Below are 27,849 nucleotides of genomic sequence, written 5' to 3'. Positions count from 1 at the left end.
TCCTTCATAAACAATTTTCATAACATATAATAAACCCTCATACCGGTAGGGCGTATAATTCATAAAAATTGGAATCAATTATTCCGAAACACATTAAACCCACTGTATTAAATAATAAATTTTTTTTCTTTCGGACTTATATCCCTCAATTGTGCACAAAAATAAAGTGACAGACACAGTTTCACATCTTTAAATATCCCAACAAGGATACACATATAAGTGGGTCACAAATTTACGAAGCTCACCATAAGTGGAGTATAATAGGAGGATTCACCTCAATATTCAGAACCGAATCAAATTAAGGAAAATGTCCTTAATCATAAAATCAGGATCGTACCTGTAACGACAACATCTGGTGTATTGGCCTCAGCCAAATCATAGTGATTAAATCGACGGGTCGGGCCTCCACCTCTTAGGCGCCCACTACCCGTCTGTCCTCCACCTCTAGCTGACTGTGCATGTGGAGTATCAACTGGAATAAATCTTGTAGCTGGAGTGTTCTAAGGAAATCCACCCCTCCCTAGTCTGGGACAATCTCTCATGATATGCCTAGTATCACCACACTCATAACAAACCCCTTTGAGGTCGCGGCTGCTCGTACTGAGTCTGTACCGGATAACTGGAATATACACTGTAAGAATCTTGTGTCGGTGGTGCACTGTAAGCTGGAGCACTCCGAGTATTCTGATGTGCGGATTGAGCTGACCGACCGCTCGAGCCTCCGCTATAATGGGTTCTAGCTGAAGAGTAAAATCCACTGAACCCTCAAGATTTTCGAGACCTTTTGGCCTTCTTAGACCCCCTTTCCTCACCCAAAACACCCTCAATCTTCCTTGCAATCTCCACTACTTACTGAAATGAAGCATCAGTTTGCAATTCTCAAGCCATGCATATTTTGATATCATAATCGAGCCCCTCAATGAATCTGCGGACCCGTTCTATGATTGTAGGAACTAAGATAGGTGCATGACGGGCTAACTCACTGAACCTGATAGCATATTCTGACACTGTCATAGTGCCCTGACGTAACCGTTCAAACTCTGTGCGCCACGCATCTCGGAGAGTCTGGGGAACAAATTCTTTCAAGAACATTTCCGAAAATTGAGCCCAAGTTGGTGGTGTGGCATCGGCTGGTCTACCTTCTTCATAGATTTGCCACCACCGGTACGTTGCGCCTGACAGTTGAAACGTGGTAAAGGAAACTCCGCTCACTTCCACAATACCCATGGTGCGAAGAATACGGTGACAGCTTTCTAGAAATTCTTGGGCATCCTCTGTAGTTGTGCCACTGAAAGTTGGTGGATCATATTTCTTAAACCTTTCAAGTCTCTTTTGTTCTTTTTCTGATGCCTCGGGCCTGACCTCAGGCCGAACTGGAATAACAGGTTATACCGGTACTACACCCGAAACCTGACCAACGTGAACTTGCTGTTTTGGAGTTGTGATAAGAGCCTGAGCTACTCCCCCAATCTGCGGAATATTTGGTGCAACAAAGATCAATCCCGCCTGAGTTAATATACCAAACATACTCAGGAACTGTGCTAAAGTCTCCTAAAGCCTTGGGGTAACAACAGGTGTTTCCGGTACTTGTCCCCCAACTGGAGCTACTAGTGGCTCCTCAACTGTTATTCTGACAGGTGCTCTAGTCGCAGCACATGCCCTTCCTCGACCTCTACCTCGGCCCCAGCCTCTTGCAGCCCTAGCAGTATGTGCGGATGCCTGCTCAGCTAACCCAGTAGCACGTGTCCTCACCATCTGTGAGAGAATGGAGATACAAAGGTTCAAATTTCAAATTCAACAAATTCCGCACGACAGGAATGAAAGAAATGGAAATTTTCTAACAGTTCTGTAGCCTCTCGAAGATAAGCACGGACGTCTCCGTACCGATCTGCACGACTCTACTAGACTCATTCGTGACTAGTAGAACCTATGAATTTAGAGCTCCGATACCAACTTGTCACGACCCAAAATCCCACCACAAGAGTCGTGATGGCACCTAGTCTCTAAGACTAGGTAAGCCGATTTCCATTGAATTTTTGAAGCCATTTTTTTTAATTATTATATAAGTAACCAAAACTAACGGCGGAAATAATTACAATATATAACCTCCCAAGACTGGTAGTACTGAGTCACGAACTCTAGCTGAATACATGGAATGATCACGAGGATCGAACATACAATACTGTTTGATTACAATTTAATAGTACAATGAAATGAAAAGACTCGAAGGGACTGCGACGACCAAGCAGCTCTACCTTGAATCCTTACAATCCCGCTTAAACTCTGCTCAAGTCCGTTATCTTCAATACCTGGCTCTGCACAAAAATGTGCAAAAGTGTAGAGTGAGCACACCACAGCGGTGCCCAGTAAGTATCAAGACTAACTTCAATGGAGTAGAAATGAGGTACAATCAAGACACTCACTAGTCTAAAAATCTGTGCAATATAATATACAAAAATAATAGGAAACAAATAATAATAAAGGTAGTATAAAACAACCAGTGATATGCACAACAGACAACAGGAATACCAATAATATCACTCAGCAATTAATAAACACAATTACACTCAATTAAATCAAGCCTTCAAATAAATGTCTTTCACATAGTTCTTCCAGATAATTCTCTTTCAAATATAATTTTCTCAAATAAATATCTTTCAAAATACAATTCTTTTATATGATACTTTCTAAGTAAATATTTTGAATATAATTCTTTCAATTAAAAAGTCACCATGTGACACCTCATTTCAAAATCATCGAAATACGGGTCTCAGCCAATTTTTATATTTTTCGTAAATACGGGTCTCAGCCCATTTTCATATTTCCAGGGCACCTCGTGCCCATAATTAAATCATCATATTTGCTCGGCACCTCGTGCCCTCGTTTCTTATCACAACTGCACGGAAAATTCACGTGCCAAATATTATTATCATTTCATCACAGCACCTCGTGCCCACATTTTGTATCATAACTGCACGGACAATTCACGTGCCAATATCCCCATTTCATATCACCATTCACGACACCTCGTGCCCACATTTCATTTTATAAAGCGCCTGGCAATAGCCACAGGCTCCAAATTTCAACAAAATCAGATTATTATCAATTTACTAACAACAAGACAAGTTGCACAAGGTATAAAAATAAACACAAGAAAATTCACAACATCACATGAAAATTTTCAACACCACAACCCCACATCATCACATATCGTCCGTGACAATAGCCACCCTTATCGCTCCTATTGCCACCCTTATCGCTCCTATAGTCACCCTTATCGCTCCGCCCAGACAATATCAATAGCCACAAACACAACAGTGAAATGCCACCTTTATAACCACATAATATCAACAGTGAAATGCTACCCTTATATCTACATAATATCAACGGTGAAATGCCACCCTTATCTACCAAAAATAACAACTCACATAACACAACAATTTACACGGAAAATTACAACAGCATAACAAAAATCAATTCATATCACAATTTGCCCAATGGCCACAACCAAATTCCAAAGCTACAACAAAGTCAATTAATTTCACAGCAAATAATCAAATGCTCCACACAATGTGTACAATACTCAAAAACAATCAATTGACCTCCGGACAGCTCAAATCTATCCAAATTAATTGCATAACTTCATTAAAAATTCATCAGAAACAATTCCGGATAATAATACGTCAACTTAAAAATTTATACCAAAAAGTCAACAAAAGTCAACTCGGAACCCGACATGATTTTCATGAAATCCGAACACCCATTTCGATACGAGTTCAACCATACCAATTTTATCGAATTCCAATAACAACTTGACTTCCAAATCTTAAATTAAAGTCTTTGAAGATTTCAACCATTTTCAACCAAATTTATACCCATTTGAACTCAACAATCTTTCCATAAACCTTATTGATATGTATAAATGATACTATTACACCCAAGAATCATACTCTTAATCACCCATCTTTACTCAAACTCGAAATTGAAGACTAGAGGTTAGAACCTTACCTCTTGGGTGAAGATCTTCTAAAATTTTCTTGTTGGATTTCAAAGCTTGAACAAGATCTTGATGAACAAAGTACTTGACCTTCTTCCTCTCTATAGAACACTCTCCCTTCTCTCTAAAAATATCATATTTTTGCTCCAAAATGAGCTTCAAGGCTTATTTATCGAATTTGGGTCGAGTTATAACAATAGAAGAATGGATACTCCAAAGATTCCGGACCAGGCGATAGGCCTGGCCTCGCCAGGCTAAAGCCTGGTATTACACCTGGCCTCGCTAGGCTAAAGCCTGGTTAAACCTAGCTTTTGGGTGACTCGCCAGGCTAAAGCCTGGTCTTACACCCGGCCTCGCGAACTCTGGAGCGAGCTACAGGACAGCCTTTGGGTATTTGATCATAACTTCTTGTAGGAATATCCGAATGACGAACGGTTTGAAGCGTTAGAAACTAGACTCAAAAATATTTTATTTTATAGGTAGATCATCACATAACTCCATATATATATATATATATATATATATATATATATATATATATATATATATATATATATGTAGATATTCTCATTCAAAGTTGGGTCTTGTGCGAACTCACTTGAAACTTTAGTCTTATGAAATTTTCAACTTCTACATTCGATGCCGAAACCTATCGAATCAAGTCCGATTGACCTCCAATTTTTCTCACAAGTCATAAATGACATAACGGACCTATTCCAATTTCCGGAATTGAATTCTGACCCCGATATCAAAAAGTCAATCCCCCGGTCAAACTTTCCAAATTAAACTCTCGGTATTTCAAGCCTAATTCCTCTACGGACTTCCAAATAATATTCCGGACACGTTCCTAAGCCCAAAATCACTCAACGGAGCTAACGGAACCGTCAGAACTCCATTCCGAAGTCATTTTCACACATTTCCGACTACAGTCAAAATACTAAAACTTAAGCTTCCGTCTTCGGGAGTAGGTGTCCCAAATCACTCCGAATCATCCGTAATTCCAACTCGACCATACACGCGGGTCATAATACATATTGCGAGGCTACTCGAAACCTTAAGTCACTGAACGGGGCAGAAATTCTTAATACGATAAGTCGGGTCGTTACAGCTCAGTTGCCTTTTTGGGACATGTTGTATCGGCAAAAGGCATAAAGGTGGATCCTAAGAAGATTGAGGCTGTTCATAATTGGCCTAGACCTAGTTCGTTTACAGAGATCCGGAGTTTTCTGGGTTTGGCAGGTTATTATCGTCGGTTCGTGGAAGGATTTTCATCTATAGCAAGCACATTGACCAGACTAACCCAGAAGGGTGTTCCATTCAGATGGTCAGGCGAGTGTGAGTTGAGCTTTCAGAAAATCAAGATCGCTTTGACTACGCCGCCAGTATTGGTATTACCCATAGGTTCAGGATCGTATACGGGATATTGTGACGCATCTCACATTGGGCTTGGTGCAGTATTAATGAAAAATGGCAAGGTAATTGCATATGCATTGGGCAGTTGAAAGTTCACGAGAAGAATTATCCAGTTCATGACTTAGAATTGGCAGCCATTGTTCATGCGCTGAAGATTTGGAGGCATTACCTCTACGGTGTCTTATGTGAGGTATTTACTGATCATCGTAGCCTTTAGTATCTGTTCAAACAAAAAGATCTTAATTTGAGGCAGAGAAGATGGTTGGAGTTGTTGAAAGACTATGATATCACCATTTTGTATCACCCCGGAAAGGCCAATGTAGTGGCCGATGCTTTGAGTAGAAAGGCTGTGAGTATGGGCAGTCTTGCGTATATTCCGGTTGGTGAGACGCCATTAGCTACAGATGTTTAAACTTTGGCTAATCAGTTCGTGAGGTTAGATGTTTCAAAATCCAGTCGGGTTCTAGCTTGTACAGTCGCTCGGTCTTCTTTATATGAGCGCATCAGAGAGAGGCAGTATGATGATCCTCATTTACTTATCCTTAAGGACACGGTGCGGCACGGTGATGCTAAACAGGTTGCTGTGGGGGAAGATGGAGTTCTACGAATGCAGGGCCGTATTTGTGTGCCTAATGTGGATGGGCTTCGTGAATTAATCTCGAATAGGCACACAGTTCCAGGTATTCTATTCATCCAGGTACCGCTAAAATGTATCAAGATTTGCGGCAACATTATTGGTGGAGGAGAATGAAAAAGGATATAGTTGCACATGTAGCTCGGTGTCTGAATTGTCAGTAAGTTAAGTACGAGCATCAGAGACCTGGTGGTTTGCTTCAGAAGTTAGAAATTCCTGAGTGGAAGTGGGAGCGTATCACTATGGATTTTGTTATTGGGCTCCCATGGACTCAGAGAAAATTTGACGCAGTTTTGGTCATTGTGGACAGGTTGACCAAGTCATCCCATTTCATTCCAGTGGCAGTTACCTATTCTTCAGAAAGGTTAGCTGAAATTTATATTCGTGAGATTATCCGCCTTCATGGTGTGCCCATGTCTATTATTTCAGATCGAGGTACGCAGTTTACCTCACATTTCTGAAGGGTTGTACAGCGTAAGTTAGGCATGCAAGTGGAGTTGAGTACAGCATTTCATCCATAGACAGATGGACAGTTAGAGCGCACTATTCAGATATTGTAAGATATGCTCCGCGCTTGTGTTATAGACTTTGGAGGTTCTTGTGATCAATTCTTGCCACTTGCAGAGTTTGCTTATAATAATAGCTACCAGTCGAGTATTAATATGGCTCCATATGAGGCATTATACGGAAGGCGATGCCGATCACCAGTTGGTTGGTTTGAACAGGGAGAGGCTCGATTGTTGGGTACCTATTTGGTACATGATGCCTTGGATAAGGTCAAGATTCTTCAGGATCGACTTTGTACAGCTCAGTCTAGGCAAAAGAGTTATGCCGACCGTAAAGTTCGTGATATTGCATTCATGGTTTGAGAGCGAATATTGCTCCGGGTTTCACCTATGAAAGGTGTAATGAGGTTCGGAAAGAAGGGCAAGTTGAGCCCTAGGTATATCGGACCCTTTGAAATTCTTGAAAGGGTGGGTGAAGTAGCCTACAAGCTTGCATTACCACCTAGTTTATCAGCGGTTCATCCGGTATTCCATGTGTCTATGCTCCGGAAATATCATGGTGATCCATCCCATTTGTTAGATTTCAGCTCAGTCCAATTGGACAAAGATTTGACTTACGAGGAGGAGCTGGTGGCTATTCTAGCCCGACATGTCCTACAGTTGAGGTCAAAGAGTTATCCTTCAGTTCGGGTGCAATGGAGAGGTCAGCCGGTAGAGGCATCTACCTAGGAGTCCGAGTCGGACATACGGAGTAAATATCTACACCTTTTCTCCAGCTCAGGTATTTTTGTTTCTCTAACTCTGTTCGAGGACGAACGTTTGTTTTAGAGGTGGAGAATGTGATGACCCAAAATATCATCTTTAAATTTAATAAGTAATTCTGTGTTCTAAGACCTCGAAAAGTGCCATTATCATTCCTTGACTTGCGTGCGCAGTCCGTAAAATTTTTCGGAAAGTTTTCATGTGAAAAATGGATTAAAATGGGAAATAGAGCTTTAAAACTCAACAAAGTTGACTTTGGTCAATATTTTGAGCAAACGAATCCGGATCAGTGTTTTGAAAATTCCGGTAGCTCGGTATTGTGATTTGGGACTTGGGTGTATACCTGGAATTTAATTTGGAGGTCCCTAGCTCAAGTTATGACCATTTAACGGAACTAGCAATTTAAAGGCTAAATATTCCAAGTTTGACCACGGGGTTGACTTTTTGATATCGGAGCCGGAATCCGATTCTGGAAATTTGAACAGCTCCGTTATGTCATTTATGACTTGTGTGCCAAATTTAAACTCATTCCAGATTCATTTAATATGTTTTGGCATGAGATTTGCAAATTAAAAGTTTAAAACTCAAAGTTCGAATCGGGGTGTGAATTGTAATTTCAGTGTTGTTTGATGTGATTTTAGACCCCGAGTCAGTCAGTATTATGTTACGGGACTTGTTGGTATATTCGAGCGGGATCCCGAGTACCCCGAGAGTGAAACAGATTGAAATCGAAACATGAATTGTACTTAAGCAAAAATCTGAAATTTGGGTTCTGGTATAATCGCACGTGCGGAATTTTGACCGCAGGTGCGAGCTCGCAGAAGCGAGACTTCCATCGCAGATGCGGCCTTCGCATGTGGGGCCCTTTTGCGCAGAAGCGGACGTCGCATGTGCGACATTTTATCTGCAGATGCGGAACCTCGCCTGGCAGCCCCTTTTCGCAGATGCGAGCTCGCATGTGCGAGCCCAAGCACCGCAGATGCGAACATGCTGGGCAGAATACATAAAATCGGGTCTTAGCCATTTTTACTAATTTTGGAGTTTTGAGTCTCGGATTTGGGCGATTTCAAGGGGGATTTTCACGACTTTGAACTGGGTAAGTGTTCTTTATCATAAAGTGATTATATTTCACAATTCCATGTCTAAATTCATCATTTATTTCGGATTTAGATGGAAGAAATTGGAATTTTTGTAAAACTTTCCAAAAATGAAAAATTTATATTTGAAGGTCTATTTGATATCGGAATTGGACAAATTTGGTATGGTTGAAACTCGTATCGGAACGGGTGTTCGGATTTCGCAAGTTTTTTCGGGATTTGAGACGTGGGTCCCACTGACGAATATTTTAATAAATTTTGGATTTTTATCCGGAAAATTTGTAAATTCATATGGAATTAATTCCTATGATTAGTATTGAATATATTGAATTGTTTGTGAATAGATTTGAAGCTTTCGGAAGCAAATTTAAAAGGAAAAGCTGTGGTTGAATAATTGATTGGAATTTGCAAAGCGAGGTAAGTGTCGGGGTTAACCTTGACTTGAGGGAATAGAACCCTTAAATTGTTTGTTATGTGAATTGCATGTAAACGACGTATAGGCGAGGTGACGAGTGTCTATACGTTGTCAAATTAATTGTTTGCCTGCTTACTTGAAAAATCATAAATTATTTTTAATCATAAATTAATTATTATAATAATTATTTCTCTCTCATTCTTTGTCAAATATTAATTCTTGAATTACTGCATTAATTGTTACATGTTATTTGAATTATGTGCCTTAATTGTTATTTGACATTTAGCATATTAAATATTAAACTACCTATTTGCTCCCTGATTTCCATAATAATTGTTATTTGTCATTGGTTGCTTCATAATTAAATCATAATTATTGTATGATTGTTGTCTTATGATTTTTATATTAATTGTTGCGTTTGTTGGGGAATTTCTTCTAAAAGAATTGATTGGTAAATGAAAATATTGGAGGATCGGATTGCACGCCGCAGTAGACATATTTAAAAGTCAATATCGGGGGATCAGATTGCACGCCGCAATAGACTTATTTAAAAGTCAATATTGGGGGATCGGATTGCACGCCGCAATAGACTTACTTAAAAGTCTATATATATACTTGATTGAAATAAATATATGACAGACTTGATTAAAAGGAATATATTGGGAGAGCGGGTTGCACGCTGCAACAGAATTGAATATGAATATATTGTGAGAGCGGGTTGCACGCTGCAACAGATTTGAGTGAAATAATAATGGATTATGACTGCTGAGTTGGCTTCAATTATCATAAATGAGTTACCTGATTTATTTCTATTATTTGTTGTTGTTATTAATATTGCGTACAGGTTAATGTATGTGAACCGCCTTAGTCTCGTCACTACTTCGTCGAGATTAGGCTCAGCACTTACCAGTACATGGGGTCGGTTGTTCTGATACTACACTCTGCACTTCTTGTGCAGATTTCAGAGTTGGTCCCAGTGGCGTGCCATAGACTTGCTCGAATTTCAGCTACTCGGAGGAGACTTGAGGTATAACTGCATGGCGTCCGCAGTTCTGAAGTCCCCGTCTATTTTACTTTAGCTGTATGTTTATTTCCAGACAACTTTATTTTATTCAGACCTTTATTTGTATTATTCTAGAAGCTCGTGCACTTGTGACACCAATTCTGGGATTGTATTTAGACACCGTTATTTTTATGGATTATTCACTATATTTCAAACTTTGCTTCCGCATGTATTTCTTTGTTATTAATAAATTTAAAATTATCTTAAAATAGATAATATTATTCTAACGTTGGCTTGCCTAGCAAGTGAAATGTTAGGCGCCATCACAGTCTGAAGGTGGGAATTTCGGGTCGTGACACTTTTAGTGACAAAAAATGGACTTTTAGTGACGGAAAATGGACTTTTAATGATGGATGGGAAGAAATTTAAGGACTAAAAATGGTCATTTCCTTCATTTCGTTTTGGATTTTTGGAGCACGGTTCTTTGGCGATTTTGAGTATTTCTTCACGAATTCAACTTGGGTAAGTGTTCTATATCCAAAAGTAATTATATTTCATAAATCCATTGTTATATTCGTCATTTATTTCGGATTTAAATGGAAGAAATCAAGATTTTTGCAAAACTTTTCAAGAACAAAAATTTTAGATCTGGAGGTCGAGTTGTTATCGAAATTTTATAAAATTGATATGGGTGGACTCGTAATTGAATAAGTTGTCGGATTTTGTGAGTTTCGTCGGATTCCGAGATGTAGTCCCCACAGGCAATTTTTGAGTTAAAATTCGGATTTTGTTGGAAAATTAGTATTTTCATATGGAATTAATTCCTATAATTAGTATTAACTGAATTGAATTAATTTGGATAGATTTGAGCTGTCCGGAGGTCAATTCAAGCAAGAAGGAAATTTTGGAATATCGGCCTAACTTCAAAAAATTAAGTATCTTGCCTAACCTTGAGTGGGGGAATTACCCCTTAGGCATCGAGTCTTATGTGCCATTTGTGAAATGTGAAAAGCCGTGTACGCGAGGTGACGAGTACGTACTCGGGTTTATATGTGCAAAATTTATTGGGTTAAAGTCTTAGGCATATTGTGTAGTAAATTGGATAATTGTTGGCATTTATTAAATCATCTATTTGCCATGCCTCAATTCGTATTTGTTGAATTTATTTTTATATGATAATTTGATGTGATTATTAATTGTATATTTGATGGAAATAATTATATTATCAATTTTTCATTTGTAAATAATTAATGAAATAAGTTTAAACTGAGGCGTTAATATAATTATCAAGAATTTGGATTAATAAAGGCGTTGCCCTATACTGAGTATTTTCCATCCCTGTTGTTGTTTTGAGGTTTTATACACATTGTGTGGAACCTTGGGCTATTTATTGTGAAATTAATTGATTTTGTTATGTCTTTGGAATTGGTTGTGGCCATTGGGCAAATTGTGATATGAATTGATTTTGTTATGTTGCCATGATAATATTCTGGGTAAATTGTTGTGTTATTTGCGTTATTATTTTGCGGATATAAGGGTGGCATTCCACTGCTGATATTATGTGGGTAAAAGGGTGGCATTTCACTGTTGTTATGTGTGTTGGGATATTGTTGGGCGGAGTGATAAGGGTGGCTATAAGAGAGATAAGGATGGCCATATGAACGATAAGGGTGGCTATTGATATTGTTAGGGCGGAGGGATAAGGGAGGCTATTATAGAAGTGATAAGGGTGGCTATAGGAGAGATAAAGGTGGCTATTGTCAGGGATGAAATGTGATGATGTGGAGTTATTGCGTGGTAATTTTTATGTGATGTTGTGATTTTTCTTATGTTTATTTTTATATCTTGTGCAATTTGTCATGTTGTTTCGGTAAACTTGATAATAGTCTGGTCTATGTTGAAATTGGGAGCATGTGGCTATTGCCAGGCGGATTATAAAATAAAATATGGGCACGAGGTCCGTGAGTAAATAATGATGAAATTGGCACGTGAATTGTCCGTGTAATTGTGATATGAATTGTGGGCACGAGGTGTCATGGTTAATTGATGATGATATTGACACGTGAGTTGTCCGTGCGGTTGTGATAGAGAAATTGGTACGAGGTGCCATAAAAATATGAAAGTGGGCTAAGACCCGTATTTTATGATTTTGAAATGAGGTGTCACAGGGTGACTTTTAATCGAAAGATATTTATTTGAAGAAATTATATTTGAAAGAGATTTATTTGAAAGAATTATATTTGAAGAAATTATATTTGAAAGAGATTTATTTGAAGGGATTATATTTGAAGGGAGTATATCCGAAATATATTTATTGGAAAGCATTATATCCTGAAGATTATTATTTGAGAAGCATATAGGCGAAAGATTTATATGTGAAGGACTTGATTAATTGGGTGTACTTGTACTTATTATTTGTTGAACAATATTAATGGTGTTCTTGTTGCCCTGCTGTGTATATCACTCGTTGATTAGTGTTGCCATTATTGTTATTTATTTTCTATTATTTTTGTATACTATATTGCACAGATTATTAGACTAGTGAGTGTCTTGACTATACCTCGTCACTACTCCATTGAGGTTAGTCTTGATACTTACTGGGTACCGACTATGGTGTACTCATACTACACTTCTGCATATTATTTTGCAGAGCCAGGTATTGGAGATATCGGACTCAAACAGTGTTAGAGTCTGATCGCAATGATTTAAGGTAGAGCTGCTTGATCGTCGCAGTTCCCTGGACTCTTTTCATTTTATTGTATTATTAATTATTAATCAAACAATATTGAGTATTCGATCCTTGAGATCACTTCATGTATTCAGTTAGAGTTCGTGACTCAGTATTACCAGTCTTGGGAGGTTGTATATTTATATATGTTCCGCTGTTAGTTTTGATTACTTATTTAAAAAAAAATGGCTTCAAAAATGTAATTGAAATCGGTTTACCTAGCCTTATAGACTATGTGCCATCACGACGCATGTGGTGGGATTTTGAGTCGTGACATAACACCATCATACTTTCTAATTTTGATACTCAAAGAGCTTATAGGAAATCCCATACGAACTACATAGTCTCTAATACCACCAGCTATTTTAGATCTACATCCACCTCGTGACCCTACCATAATTGTGATGATTAGGCAATTAATTAAACCTTCTTAATATCATACTTATCAACCAGATGTCAGAACCTGCTGCACCCCAATGTGCACAACTGAATGATCTCTCAATACTTCCGCATCCTCGATCTAGACGACACGTTGTTGTAATGGTTGTTGTAATGGTTGAGCAACCCTGGCTCTCTTATAACCCCTATATAACCCCCGTTAATTAGCTAATCATGTGATTTTCTTATGTAATTAGAATTATACTATAAGTGGAATTCCTCTACTATTTAAAGGGGGGTTCTAATCATTTGTAAGACACATTGTTCAAAAATATCAAAGTAATATAATTCTCTTTCTCGTTTATACTATTGTTCATCAGCTTATTATATTTTAATTGTTCTTACCTCAACCAGTTCGAGGATATCCAAACTCGAGGGCTGGGTTCCATTCTAACACTGGTTTGCTTTGCTTTATAATTCATTTATGTAATTAATCTTCATATTTATCAATTGGTATTAAGTGAAATCACGTGTCCTTAAAACCACATTATAAGTTTAATTTTTATCCAATTTTAAGGGTAAACAGTTTTGCGCCCACCTTGGGGCCAAGGATAATAGTGATTGCTTAATACTGATTCCGATAACACACACTGCTTTATACTTGTTCTCGTAAGAATCCTTGTTTTCGGGATAAACATGTCAAACTCACAAGCAGTGCCTACACATGGTGACAACGGCTTCGAATTTCACGGGGAAAATGACAATATAGGCGCCCCAGGGATCGAGGCACCTCAGGCTGGCCTCGAGGGAGCGCCAATTGCAAATTCCTTCGATGTCAGTTCACATGTCGCCCTAAATACAAATTTGGGCATTGATCCCGAAGGTAGCATACGCAGGGAAGTTCGATTAGGTGGTCGAGGTACGCAGGGGCGGAGAAGATGGTAGTGTTAGCCTCCAATTGATATTCGAAATGTTACAGGCTCAACAAGCCGCTATAGAACAACTATAAAATCAACACCGAACATCGAGTAGGATCGATCGAGAAGTCGTCCACAGGACCGAGCCTGTGCCGGAAAGGTCGAACGCCAATGAATCGGGGACTGACCCCGCCATAATGAAAATGCTCGAGGAGCTCACTAAACGGATTGAATCGGGAGAAAAGAAAATTGAGTCAAATGACAAGAAAGTGGACACATACAACTCTCGGGTTGACCAAATAAAGGGGGCACCGCCGATTCTATAGGGTATAGATCCAAAGAAATTCAGCCTTTCCCTCCAAGTGCGGCTCCGAAACCCATTCTGAATAAATTCCGAATGCCAGAAATTCCTAAGTACAATGAGACCACCGACCCTAATGAGCATGTCACTTCTTATATATGCGCAATAAAAGGGAATGAGTTGGAAGATGATGAGATTGAATCTGTTCTATTGAAGAAATTTGGAGAAACCTTATCGAAAGGAGAAATGATATGGTACCACAATTTGCCGCCTAATTCCATCGATTCCTTCGCCATGCTTGCAGACTCCTTCGTAAAGGCACATGCCAGAGCAATAAAAGGTTGCGACTAGGAAGTCGGACCTCTTCAAGGTGAAACAAAAAGACAATAAAATGTTGAGGTAATTCGTATCTCGGTTCTAGATGGAATGCATGGAACTACCACCGGTCACAGACGATTGGGCTGTTCAAGCCTTTACATAAGGTTTGAACGAACGAAGTTCGGTGGCATCACGACAGCTAAAGCAGAATTTAATTGAATATCCAGCGGTAACCTGGGCCGATGTACATAATCGGTACCAGTCAAAGATCAGGGTCGAGGATGATCAATTGGGGACCCCTTCTGGTTCCATTTATCCAAACAGATCTGTCGGCAGAACTCAAAGGGATATCGACAGCGAACCCCGGTCAAACAGAGATCAATAACAACCATACAATGCAGATCATAGAAACAACGTCCGAGGACGCAATCCCATCCAAAATGATCGAAGGAACGATCGAGGACAGAGCTCTCAAGGTCTCATGAGCAAAAGTGGCTTCGATAAACATGCCGAACCCACAGAAGCACCACAATTACTAGAATACAACTTCAGCATCGACGCATCAGGTATTGTGTCAACCATTAGGAGAATCAAAGATACTAGATGGCCCAGGAAGCTCGGCCAATATTATTCGATTGAGGGTCGTGGAGCAGATCGGCCTACAAGATTAGATCGTACCCGTAGCTCGGATTCTCAATAGTCTTAACATGGAGAGTGAAGCAACTAAAGATGAAATCATCCTGCCAGTAATTGTAGCCGGAACTATTCAAGAAACAAAGTTCCATGTGATCGAGGGTGAAATGAGATACAACGCACTGCTCGGAAGACCTTGGATTCACAACATGAGGGTGGTACCCTCAACCCTTCACCAAATGCTGAAGTTCCTAACACCGGATAGAGTAAAAATGGTGTATGGGGAACAACATGCTACCAAAGAGATGTTCGCGGTCGACGAGGTAATACCAGTATCGGCACTTTCATCAACAAAGGGATTAGAGTCCAAAGGAAAACAAGAAGCTAAATAGCAACCACCATCTCGACTCAGTCATAGAAGCAGGGAACGGATGAGGACGATGACTACTGGACCCCTAGATCCTTCATAATCCTCGAGGATTCCGTCGCCACCAAATGGATAGTCGAAGAGCTGGAGCAAGTCATACTGATCGAGCATCTACCCGATCGAAAGGTATACCTGGGTACGGGGTTAACCGCCGAGCTCAGGGAAAAATTCATTAAATTTCTTATCAATAATATGAATTTGGTCCCACCTAGATATGACAGGGATCCCACCGGAGATCACTACACATCGACTGAGCTTGGACCCGAAGTTCCGCCCGGTAAATCAAAAGAGAAGGCCCCAGTCTGACATAAAACATGCATTAATCAAGGACGAGGTAAACAAACTTCTCAAAATAGGATCCATTCGGGAAGTAAAATATCCCAAATGGTTAGAAAACGTAATCGTAGTCCCTAAAAAGGGAAATAAACTTAGAATGTGCATAGACTATAAAGATTTAAACAAAGCATGTCCTAAAGACTCTTTTCCTCTACCGAATATTTACCGCATGATCGATACCACGACCGGCCACGAGATCCTTAGTTTTCACGATGCCTACTCCAGGTGCAATCAAATACAAATGAACCCGAAGGATCAAGAAAAGACTTCGTTCATCTGTCCCAAAAGACTAAGTACGACACCTTTTGTTATAATGTAATGCCGTTTGGACTAAAAAATGCTGGTGCCACTTATTAACGCTTAGTAAATCGAATATTCGAAGAGCAAATAGGTAAATAAATGGAGGTTTATATTGACGATATGCTAGTTAAGTCCCTGCGAGCAGATGACCATTTGACATATTTGCAGGAAACCTTCGATATACTAAGGAAATACTATATGAAACTCAACTCGGAGAAATGTGAATTCGGGGTCGGCTCGAGCAAGTTCCTCGGCTTTATGGTATCAAATCGGGGGATCGAAATCAGCCCCGATAAGATCAAGGCAATCAAAGACATCACAGTCGTGGACAATGTTAAGGCCGTACAAAGATTAACAGGTTCTTCTCACTGCTCAAAAAGAAGAACAATTTTGCATGGACCCCAGAATGTCAACAAACATTGAAAGAATTAAAGCGCTACCTCTCGAGCCCGCCACTGCTTCATACTCCGAAAGCGAACGAGCAACTCTACTTGTAATTAGCAGTATCGGAAATCGGGGTAAGTGGGGTCCTAGTCCGAGAAGAGCATGGTACGCAATTTTCTGTTTACTATGTTAGTCGAACTTTAGGTGAGGCCGAGACTCGGTACCCACACTTAGAAAAATTAGCGCTTGCCCTAATAAGCGCCTCTAGGAAATTAAAACCATATTTTCAGCCTCATCCAATCTGTGTGATGTCTACTTATCCCCTTCGCAATATTTTGCATAAGCCCGAACTTTCGGGCCGATTGTCCAAATGGGCAGTCGAGATCAGTGGGTACTATATCAAGTATCGGCCCCGAACGACCATCAAGTCTCAAATTATAGCGGACTTCATGGCCGACTTTACGCCAACCTTCGTACACGATGTCGAAAAGGAACTATTATTAAAGTCGGGTACATCATCGGGGGTGTGGACCCTCTTCACAGACGGCGCTTCAAACATGAAGGGGTCTGGGCTAGGCATCATTTTGAAGCCGCCCACGGGTAATAAAATTAGACAAGCTATCAAAACATCCAAGTTAACTAACAATAAAATTCAAGGTTCGAGAAGATCGAATGCCGAGGTACTTGGACAAAGTACATGTGACTCTACATCGGTTTAAAGAATTAAATCAACCTATCAAAACTTCCATTAATATCGCTCAACAATTAATAAATACAATTACACCCAATTAAATCAAGTTCTTCAAATAAATGTCTTTCACATATAATTCTTTCGAATAACTCTCTTTAAAATATAATTTGCTCAAATAATTACCTTTCAAATATAATTCTTTCAATTAAAAAGTCACCATGTGGCACCTCGTTTCATAATCATAAATATACGAGTTTCAACCAATTTTCATATTTTTCGTAAACACGGGTCTGAGCCCATTTTTCATATTTTCACGGCACCTCGTGCCCATAATTAAATCATCATATTTCCCCGACACCTCGTGCCCTCGTTTCATATCACAACTGCATGGACAATGCACGTGCCAAATATCATTATCATTTAATCACAGCAGCTCTTGCCCACATTTCATATCATAACTGCACGGACAATTCACGTGCCAATATCCTCATTATTTACTCACAACATCTCGTGCCCACATTTTATTTTATAATTCGCCTAGCAATAGCCATAACTTCTCAATTTCAACATAAATCAGATTGTTATCAATTTACCAACAACAAGACAAATTGAAAAAGGTATAAAATAAACACAAGAAAATCACAACATCACATGAAAATCACCAACACCACAACTCCACATCATCACATATCGTCCCTAACAATAGCAACCCTTGTCTCTCCTATAGCCACCCTTATCCCTCCGCCCTAACAATATCAATAGCCACCCTTATCGCTCCTATAGCCACCCTTATCTCTCCTATAGCCACAACTTCTTAATAAGAATTGTTTTTTTAATTTATTTCTGAATCTACCGAAAATTAAATTCGACCACACCCGCAGGTCATAATACATATTACGAAGCTGCTCGAGACCTTAAGTCACTGAACGGGGCGTTAATTCTTTAAAGGACAAGTCATGCCGTTACATGTTAACATTTATATTTAGGTCCTTTTGGTTGTCTGGTAAGAAAAGTTGTCCAATATTAATGCTCAAATTTGGATTCCCGACCCAGAAATTTCTTTGTTTATTTATCATTATCATTTTTTATCATTTGTTAAGTTTTCTCCCCCACTCCAATCTATCTAGTTCCTTCTTATACAATCATATGATGAAGTCTCATCAAATGTGTGCATTTAGAGAAAAGGAGGAGTATTGCTAAATTTTTACGTACTTTGTTCCTTGCGATTTTTGACCAAACACATTAATCTCTTCAATTAATGAGAGCATAAGGCATGGCTGGGCGCGAGCACCATTTCACCTCTGGCCAGGTGAGGCGAGGTCTGGGGCGAGCTCCTCCTTGCCTGATTTTTTCTTTTGTGTTCTTTTCTACTATTTTTAAGATCCTTTTGTGCAACTTTCATTCCTCTTCATATTCCAATGGTCCTACACATAAAAACAACTCAATTAAGCTCAAGTGTCGCACAATTTAATTGTAAAACACCAAAATGTAAGGTAAATAATAAATTATGGCCAAACATCACTCATGTATGAAGAAAATTAATGTATGATATACTCCATCTGTCCCAAATTATTTCGTTTTTCGCTTCTCAAAATTCAATATATTAAAATATATTTTTTATTATATTAACGTGAAAAGAATTGCAACTGACTAGTGCTTCATTTCCGCTTTTGTTATTGAGAGAGGAATAACCCTTTAGTTATTCCTTACCATCACTGACTAGATCCTTGGTCAGGTTATGAAAGTGATAGTAGATCTGGTAATCCCTACAATTCTTGATCAGCTTGCTAAGTTGGTTGGAGATTGAGATGATTACTTCAGCATTTCCTTGAAGAATCTGAAGAAGGTTAGCACCAAGTTCTTAATTGTTTCACATAAGAGAAACATCAAAAGACAAGCCTACTTGAATGAAGTTTCTCAGAGGAATGACTCAGTATCCTTTGCTACAATTGGAAATTTCGTCATCCTTACACCCCTTGTCACTTTAGACATTGCAATTGCGACAGGTTATGTGTAGCTATTTCCATGACTTGTATAAAGATCCACTGTTTCTGTTACTAATATAGTGAAATATTTTAATTTTTGAAAGTCCTGCTAGTTCTCGAGATGAATGGTCTTTTGGAGTTGTTCATTAACAGATCATTACTAGTAAAAGGTGATCAAATGGGCACTTTTCTCTCGCTTGAGTCTATTTCGTTTGTAGGTGTCACCACAAGAACTAGAGCTGGATAGAACTAGCTTCATTTGTTGTGATGGTGTTGGATATTCTTAACTCATTGAATGAACCTCTCACGATAGTGAAGCCGATTTTGTTTAGTGTAACTTCAGATCAAATGCAGATAAAACCATTCGTTACATTTCCACATATATCACCGATGCTTAGTGATAATCGGCTTAATGTATGCATATTTTGATATATACCGCCTCACATTTTGCTCATGTCTCGACGATTTGAGATGTTTAATATGATTATTTTTGCTAAATTTTGGTATTTTCAATGTGTAGGAATCATTCGGATGCAATTTGGGACGAAAGGGCGTGAATTGGAGCAAAATCGGGACAAAATCGCAAAAAGGGAGATTTGAGGGCCACATCCAGCGTGGGGCGCTGACTATGGCGCAATTTACAGAAGCCAAAATGTTTGAGCGCCAGGGCCAGCGCCCCACGCTGCCCTACACGCTCAAGACGGGAAAGTGTCATTTTTCGACTAAGACTCGGTTATTTCGACCCTTAGACCCCCCCCCAACTCATATAAAAGCCAACCTAAACCTATTTTTGAGAAGAGGACGTGATTTAGAGAAAGGACGAAGGCGCCAAACACTCGAAAGCAAGGATTTGATCAATTCTTCCATCTTTTTCCTAGTATTCATTGATTTTATGTTTGAAAACATTATTTTTGATGATTGTATAAACATGAGTGGCTAAGAAACCTATTGTTCTAGGGTCATGGGTATACATGAATATTGATGTTTGAAGTTTAATTTGACGAAGTTGATTTTATCATATTGGGTTATTTATTTAATTCTGTTTTTAAATATTTTGCTGAGTAGCTAACAGTGAAATACTATCTAGGAATCTAGATTTAAACTCGAAAGTGGGAACTCTAGATTGCATATAGAATTAAATAGAGCAAGTTCTTAAATCCGGGCATCAGGGAACGGATTCGCAATTAGGATAGACATACACCTAATTGCCTTGCTCGGTTGCAATTCAGGAATTGTAAATGCGTTCTTGTTAATCTTAATTCCATAGACATATAGGTATTAAGTTAGCTTAAATAGGTGAGTAAGGACTCGACAGATTCTTATGAGTAATATCAACCCTGTTAATCAACAATCCAGATAAATCAATTAGTTATTTTAAGCTAAGAATGCAACATGATTGTTAGATAACCCATGACCCTGGAATATTATTTCCTATTGATTGTTATTCAAAACTATTTAGGTGTTGTGTTGATTTCTAGTATTTCATCACTTGATAGTTTTTAGGTAGTAAATTAGAAAATTATCTATTTTGTAAGAAATCACTTGAATCAATAAGCTATTTGAGTTTGAATTAGTCAAAAGTTAATCATAAGTCTTCGTAGGAACGATACTTTATTCACTGCTCTATTACTTGACGACCACGTATACTTGCGTGAGTGTGTTTGGTCGCAACAAGTTTTTGGCGCCTTTGCCGGGGACTTAGAAATTAGCTACTTGACTGAGTTAAGCTTTTATTAGTTATTTGTTCAAGTGTATAATTTTCAGTTTGCCTTGTTTGTGTTAACGTAGGATCTTCTCTTTAATGCGGAGGAGTAGAAGTGCAAACAACCTCCTTCCTTTTGATACTGAAATTGAACGAATATTTCATAGAGTGAGGAGGGAAGTCGAAACAAGAACTAGAATAGAGGGAGAGTTGGACATTGTAGTTCAACCACAGCCAATAGAGATGGTAGGTAATGAAGAGCGTGCGGTGATAGAAGTCGCAAGGCCCAATCTTGCGAATATGACTCAGGCTATTGTGAAGCCTGATATCACGGGGCATTTCGAACTCAAACAGTACATGGTACAACTGATTCAGTCCACAGGGCAATATGTGGGTCTATCTCATGAAGACCCGCAGAGGCACATTCAGAACTTCTTGGAAATTACGGACACTTACAATTATCCGAACGTTTCCAATGACTATGTCAGGCTGACACTATTTCCCTTTTCACTGTTGGGAGAAGCTAAGGAATGGTTGCAAAAGGAGCCCGCGAACTCAATCCACACTTGGGATGATCTAGCATGGAAATTCTTAATCAAGTTTTTCCCCACTAAGAAGACAAAGTCGCTGAGGAGCTAAATTCTTGGGTTCCAACAACGAGATGGCAAGACACTTCGTCAAGCTTGGGAAAGATACAAGAAACTACTCAGAGACTGTCCGCATCATTGTCAGACTGATGATGTATTGGGTCACACTTTTGTTGATGGGCTAGATGAGGCATCAAAGATGAATCTTGATTCAACTTGTGGGGGTAGTTTCATGGCGAGGTCGTATAGTGAAATACAACTCTTGCTAAATAACTTCACTGCTAATGACCATAATTGGCATGGAGATGGGGACTCACGAAGGGCAATTAAACAGAAGGCAGCCGTGTTGATTGAGCTTGATGACTTCTCAGCCATGAAAGCCGATATAGCAAAATTGGCAAATCAGATGAATAGAATGACAATGCAACAAACACAACAGATGCAACATGTACAACAGATGTCTATTTGCTGCGAACTATGTGGTGACAGTCATATGAGTGACATGTGCCCCACGAATCCTGAATCTATATACTATGTGGGGCAACATAGCAGAGGTCCAATGAATCATCATACACAATATGGGAATACTTACAATCCAAATTGGAGGAATCATCCTAACTTCTCATGGGGAGGAAATCAACAGAATCAGAACCAGTATAGGCCCCAAGGAAATTTCAATCAACCTCAGAAACCACCTCTACAAACAGAAGAGAGTATGAATGACTTGCTGAAGAAGTTGTTGCTTGATAATCAACAGCTCAAGACCGATTTTAGAAATCTTGAGAGGTAAATGGGACAGTTAGCAACAAATCAAAACACTAGACCTGCAGGCGCTCTTCCCAGTGATACAGAGAAGAACCCTCAAGTTAATGCAGTTATACTCAAAAATGGGAGGGAACTAGAAGAAGTGCCAAAGAAGAGAAAGGACAAACCTATACCTGAGAGGGAGCTGATCCTAAGGCAATACACGAGTCAAAGAAAAATGATGCAGGTTCAGAGCCAGTGGAGGCTGCAAGGCCACCACCACCTTTCCCCCAGAGATTGTAGAAAAAGAATGATGATCGCATGTTCAACAAATTTGTCGCTATGTTGAGCCAGGTTCAATTGAATATTCCATTGGTGGATGTACTTCGTGAAATTCCAAAATATGCTAAGTACATAAAAGATATAGTGGCTCACAAGAGGAAATTGACTGAGTTCGAGACAGTTGCACTTACTGAGGAGTGCACTTCAAGGGTAAAAAACAAGCTTCCTCAAAAGCTTAAGGATCGTGGCAGCTTCACCATCCCTGTGCGAATTGGTAATATTGACGTGGGTCATTCTCTTTGTGATTTGGGGGCAAGCATAAATCTAATGCCCTTGTCCTTATTTAAGCAATTCTGGGAGCTCCAAGACTAACCACTATGATGTTGCAATTAGCTAATAGGTCCATAGCCTACCCTGAAGGAATGATTGAAGATGTATTGCTGCAAATTGGGAAATTTATCTTCCTAGCTGACTTCATTATTCTAGATTTTGAGGCTGATGAACAAGTTCCAATCATATTGGGATGACCTCTCTTGGCTATTGGTGATGCAATAACTAAAGTGAGAGAGGGTAAAATGATTATGAGGGTGGACAACAAGGAAGCAGTTTTTAATGTCTACAAAGTGATCCAACTTCCCCGCCACTATGAGAAGCTCTCTATGATATCTGTTATGGAGGTGGATGAGAAACTTCTTGACACGAGTGTATATATAAACGATTCTCTAGAAAAAGCACTCATGTTGTTCGATAGCTTGGAGATTGATGATAAGGTTGAGGAGATGATGCATATCCTAGATGCATCTTGTGCTTACATGCAAGGAATACACCCGTTTGAGCCCCTGAATAGGCTAAGTGGATCTCCTCCAAAGCTGTCAATTGAAAAAGCTCTAAAATTGGAGCTTAAACCCCTACCCCCTCATCTTCAATATGCTTATTTGGGTAGTTCTGACACTTTACGTGTTATTGTTTCTTCTGACTTGTCTAAATTGCAGGAAGAAAAGTTGTTGAGAGTGCTACGTGAGCACAAGCGAGCAATTGGGTGGACGATGTCTGACATCAAAGGCATTAGTCCAGCTTTCTGCATGCATAAAATCCTCATGGAGGACGGACACAAGCAAAGTGTAGATCAACAACGCCGCCTAAATCCAATCATGAAAGAGGTGGTAAGAAAAGAAGTGATTAAGCGGCTTGATGCAGGTATTGTATTCCCAATCTCTGATAGCAAATGGGTAAGCCCCGTTCAATGTGTGCCTAGGAAAGGAGGGATGACTGTAGTGGTTAATGAAAATAATTACTTAATTCCTACAAGAACTGTCACTGGGTGGAGGATTTGCATAGATTATAAAAAATTAAACAATGCCACCCGAATGGACCACTTTCACCTCCCTTTCATTGACCAAATGCTTGATAGGTTAGCTGGCCAGGAATACTACTGTTTCCTAGATGGTTATTAGGGGTATAATCAGATTGCTATAGCCCTAGAGGACCAAGAGAAAACCACATTTACATGTCCCTATGGCATGTATGCGTCCAAGAGAATGCCCTTTGGTCTCTGTAATGCACATGCGACTTTTCAAAGGTGTATGATGGCTATTTTTACTGACATGGTTGAAAGATTTTTGGAAGTGTTCATGGATGATTTTTCTGTGTTTGGGTGTTCTTTTGATAATTGTTTAATGAACCTTGATAAAGTGCTTGCTAGGTGTGAAGAGACAAACTTGGTACTCAACTGAAAAAAGTGCCATTTCATGGTACGTGAAGGTATAGTCTTGGGGCACAAGGTGTCAAAAGATGGTCTACAGGTGGATAAAGCAAAGGTGGAGGCGATTGAAAAATTGCCCCCACCGACATCCGTCAAAGGCATTCGCAGTTTCTTGGGCCATCCAGGTTTTTATCGTCGATTCATTAAAGATTTTTCGAAAATTTCTTCTCCGTTATGCAGGCTTCTAGAGAAAGATGTCACCTTCAAGTTTGATGATGCATGTCTGAAAGCATTTGAGGAGCTGAAGGGAAGGTTGGTGACTGCACCAATTATCATCGCCCCAGATTGGGGACTGCCATATGAGTTGATGTGCGATGCAAGTGACATAGCAATTGGAGCTATTTTGGGGCAAAGAAGGGATAAAATATTTCACTCAATTTATTATGCGAGCAAAACTATTAATCCAGCTCAGATGAATTATACAGTTACTGAAAAAGAGTTGCTTGCAGTGGTGTGGGCGTTTGACAAGTTCAGATCTTATCTAGTGGGAACCAAAGTTATCGTCTACACAGATCATTCAGCTATCAGATACTTATTTGACAAGAAAGATGCCAAGCCGAGGCTGATTCATTGGGTCCTCCTCTTGCAAGAATTTGAATTATAGATCCGAGATCGAAAAGGGACAGAAAATCAAGTGGCTGATCACTTGTCCAGATTAGAAAGTCGGAACCATGTAGCTGAAGGAGGGTCAATCAAAGAAACATTTCCTGATGAGCAGTTATTAGCAGTCACCTCAGGTGAAGCCCCATGGTATGCAGATTATGTGCATTTTATTGCAAGTGGGGTGACACCACTAGAATTAACACCTGATAATAGAAGAAAATGAGGAGAGCACGCAATTGCAAAGTGATCTCTCCAGTTCTTCCAAGGAGATGTTGGGCATAGCACCAGGCAGTCTCGTTCATCCATCTAAGGATGAAAATACTGACAAGGAATCTGATAATGAGGATGTGGATGATGATGAAGTTATGGGACCAATGGCTTTGGTACCCTTAGGAGATGATGATGAGACCATTGTCGCAGCTGGTTGGCATCCTGATGAGGCAGACTCCGACTAACAGGGAGTTCTTTCTGTCCACCTTACTTTTTTTCGAATTTATTAAGCATCAGGGACTATGCATTATTTAAGTGTGGGGTGGAGGGAATACTCCTTGAATTGTATAAAATTTTTAGTGTTATTATTTTTTTTTCTTTTATCACCTTTTAGCTTAGTTTAAGACTAACATAGTCTAATTAGCTAGAGTACAAAAAAAAATTAACAAAAACTTGGACTTTTTCCAACGATGGATCTGTTGGACAATTTTTTTGAGGGATTAAAGTCCGATTAAAAATACCAAAAATATTTTCTTTTGTTTTATTTTTGATAGTTAGGTAGTATCCCTTGGTTTTTCTTTGGACGCCGGTTCTTTTCCAAGGGTGTAGCTCGAACCGGGTGTTTTGTTTTATTTTTTTAGGAGTAGGATAAGGGAGAAAATTGAGATTGCTCTGAGGTACCTGTTGACATATTTGGTGTTGGCAAGTTAAGTTAGAGCATGCGCTCTGTCGTCCTGCATATATGATTTGAATTGTAATGCCCAAGTAGATTAAGTAGCCTACTCTTTCATGCCTTTTTCTCAGTTGATTGACTTGTATGCCACTAGTGCATTGTTGCTTAAAAATTCTCAACTTGATATGCTTGCTTGACTTGAGAGTCACACAGAACCGTCTTGAGTGAGTCAAGTGCCATGTGTGTGTAAGGATTGTTGATATTCTGTGCTACCCTGTGTAGTCTAGAACTTACCCCGTGTATTAATCAACGCGAAATCATTAAGTTGTGCTAGTCTAGGAGATGACATAGGCGTTTCTTGCTTGACCAAAAAGGTGCTTGTCACTGACAAATAAAATTTTCCCATTGCTAGCCCCTTTGGGCCTATAGACCGTTTCCTTGGCAACCACATTACAAGCCGTACTCCTAGTTGTTCTTAATTTGAGATTGTTGAACCTTTACCTCCTAAGGCACTTAGTCCCTAAAAGAAGTAAGGTGAGAGATTAGGAAGTGGATTTCGAGTGGAACCATGGAAGGGCCCTTAAGGTGCACTAAAATTGTGAATAAAGGTCACTAGCTTATGAACTTCAATGAATAGAGTGTGTAAAAATAAAAAATAAAAAATAAAAAAAAAAGAGGAAAAATTTTGCAAGAAAGAGCAAATAAAAGTTCAACTAATGTAGAAAGACACACCTCCTTATCCTTCTCACTCGTGCTAGTGAAACCATAGAGGTGCTTGATGGAAAAGAGTGTCGTGTTAGTTATGGTGTATGACAAGTGAATGGGTTGAGAAGATATTGCGCTTGAATTGTGAGTGTAGTGTATTAAAGTGCTTAGGAGGGTTAGTCACTATTCCTAAATGTATCCTACTCGTCCCTTAGCCTACATTACAACCTTAAAGTCCTAATTGATCCTAGATTTAGCTAGCTTAGATTAGTAGAGATGTACACTACGGGCAAGCTTATGGTACGACCACGGGATGCACATGAATTCTTTGTGAGAGTGAGTGAATGTTGTTCAATTGTGTGATGTCCTTAATTTATGTTCAATGACATATTTAAATTTGTGGACTACTTTGATATTCACTCTTTTGCTTGTGGTGAGGGCACTTGATCTCATGACGGATTGGTGAAATTGTACACTTTCTTGTGTTGGGTGAGTGCATGTGTTGAGGATGCTTAGTGGTAACGAGTCGTCTCTTGAGGTAAGGTGGTTGTGGAGAGGTTGCTTGAGTTGATTGAGTTAGTTGAAAAACATTGAGTATACTTGGGCTATTTAAAAACGGGAAGAATGTAAAATTTGTGTGTTCATGCTTAATTGCTGATATCGATCATAGTCAAAAGGTAGGTTGTTTGATTGAATTAATTGTGAGGTCCTCTTTCATAGTGCTAACTATGTTTTGGGGGTGCTAATATAGTTCCATTGCTCGAGGACGAACAAGAGTCTAAGTGTGGGGTGTTGATAATCGGCTTAATGTATGCATATTTTGATATATACTGCCTCACATTTTGCTCATGTCTCGACGATTTGAGAGTTTAATATGATTATTTTTGCTAAATTTTGGTATTTCTATGTGTAGGAATCATTCGGATGCAATTTGGGACGAAAGGGCGCGAATTGGAGCAAAATCGGGACAAAATCGCAAAAAAGGAGATTTGAGGGCCACAGCCAGCGTGGGGTGCTGGTTGTGGCGCAATTTACAGAAGCCAAAATGTTTGAGCGCCAGGGCTAGCGCCCCACGCTGCCCTGGACGCTCAAGACGGGGAAGTGTCCTTTTTCGACTAGGACTCGGTTATTTCGACCCTTAGACGCCCCCAACTCATATAAAAGCCAACCTAAACCTATTTTTGAGAAGAGGACGTGATTTAGAGAAAGGAGGGAGGCGCCAAACACTCGAAAGCAAGGATTTGATCAATTCTTCCATCCCTTTCCTAGTAATCATTGATTTTATGTTTGAAAATATTATTTTTGATGATTGTATGAACATGAGTAGCTAAGAAACCTATTGTTCTAGGGTCATGG

Source organism: Nicotiana tomentosiformis, chromosome 7 (genome assembly GCF_000390325.3).
Source record: "Nicotiana tomentosiformis chromosome 7, ASM39032v3, whole genome shotgun sequence".
NCBI classification, from domain to species: Eukaryota; Viridiplantae; Streptophyta; class Magnoliopsida; order Solanales; family Solanaceae; genus Nicotiana; species Nicotiana tomentosiformis.
This window is presented reverse-complemented; position numbering follows the sequence as displayed.